The sequence below is a fragment of the Dendroctonus ponderosae genome, unplaced genomic scaffold (genome assembly GCF_020466585.1).
Source record: "Dendroctonus ponderosae isolate FM_Combo_2020 unplaced genomic scaffold, Dpon_F_20191213v2 Dpon_F_20191213_12, whole genome shotgun sequence".
Classification (NCBI taxonomy): Eukaryota; Metazoa; Arthropoda; class Insecta; order Coleoptera; family Curculionidae; genus Dendroctonus; species Dendroctonus ponderosae.
Window position 1 is genome coordinate 2,968,770 of NW_026017316.1, and position 1,360 is coordinate 2,970,129.

A 1,360-nucleotide genomic window follows, 5' to 3' on the forward strand; every position below is an offset into this window, starting at 1 on the left:
GAAGGGCAGTTCTGTGACGCCTCTGGCTGATTTTGGGCGAATTTTTCAGGCGAATGCACCCGTGATCCTTTAAAGGCGCCTTCGCCATTTCGGCCGGATTGCGCCTCACGTGGGGGGTGGTTTTGCCGGTTTGAGCCGCGTGGTTGAACGAGAGCCAGTATTGAGTAAATTTGCGCGAAAATCCCTCAGACGCTGTCGGCTGCGCCCTGCCAAGATAACGTGAGCTAAGCGAAGGGGGCCCCGAAATCGAAAAGCGAGCGGCCATAAATCGCGTCTTTAATTACCCCCGGAGCTGTCAAATCGGACGATCTGACGCTTTTATGACAATTTATTGGCGATTTGGAGCAGCGAAGGGGAGCGAGAAGCGGAGCGCCGTAATGTCACCCTGACTGACGGACAACTATGCATTCAAATGGCTTGTTTTACCCGAAACCGTCCCCGAAGGAACAACGTGATGGGGATGAATTACGTTTATTGACGGTCGAGGCGGCTGCTTGTTCTTCCCCATCATCCCGAGTCGCGGCCAACTGGATCCGCACACACTAAAGCCAATTACTGGCGCGATATTTTCATTAGGAAACCCACGGCAAACCGACGAAAAACAAACAAAAACCCATCGGGTTATTAGGAGACGAACCGAATCGGGGGCGGCGATTTGCGTATTTTGTTTTTATTGAAATTGGCCGGCCGTTTGTTCGCTCGCACTAATTAGACGATACGGTACGACCGTGTATGGACGCCCTAACCGGTATATACGTTTAATATGCGGCATAATCTTCTCGGTCGGTTCAGGTCGGGGGCGGGGAGGCGCGATTATCAAATCCCAATCCCGCTTAACGGCCTCATTGCTGACGTCACTTCTGTCTTAGTGGCTCACATAAAGCCTTTTTAATGCAGCGCTCAGCCCTTTCGCCCTGCATCGCCCCTCGCAACTACACATATAAATTGCGGCGCGCATTAAGCATCTGAATGGGCATCGGATCGCAATAATTGCCCAAGTCCTCGCATTTATCATCGCAACCGATTGTGTTCAAGGGGCCCGATATCTTCACTAACTCCGACCGAAGAATCCACGATTTACGAGCCTTAACCCTTTGGACCATAAACAACTGGGGCTGTGCCACAGTGGCGCATCCGCCACGCCGTCGCGATTTCAACAAATTTGAAATTTTGCAGATTTTGGAGAAAATCCATTTTGAAAGTCGTAACTCTATGGCTCATAACTCGTTTTCTACTCGCGCAATTTGGGAAAATCCAAAGTTGACTTGAAGAGCGCAAGATTCCGAATATTTCAGTTTTTAAATCATTGAAATCGGTTGGCAAATGTCGAAGTTGGGCTGAAAACTGTACAGCAATTCTG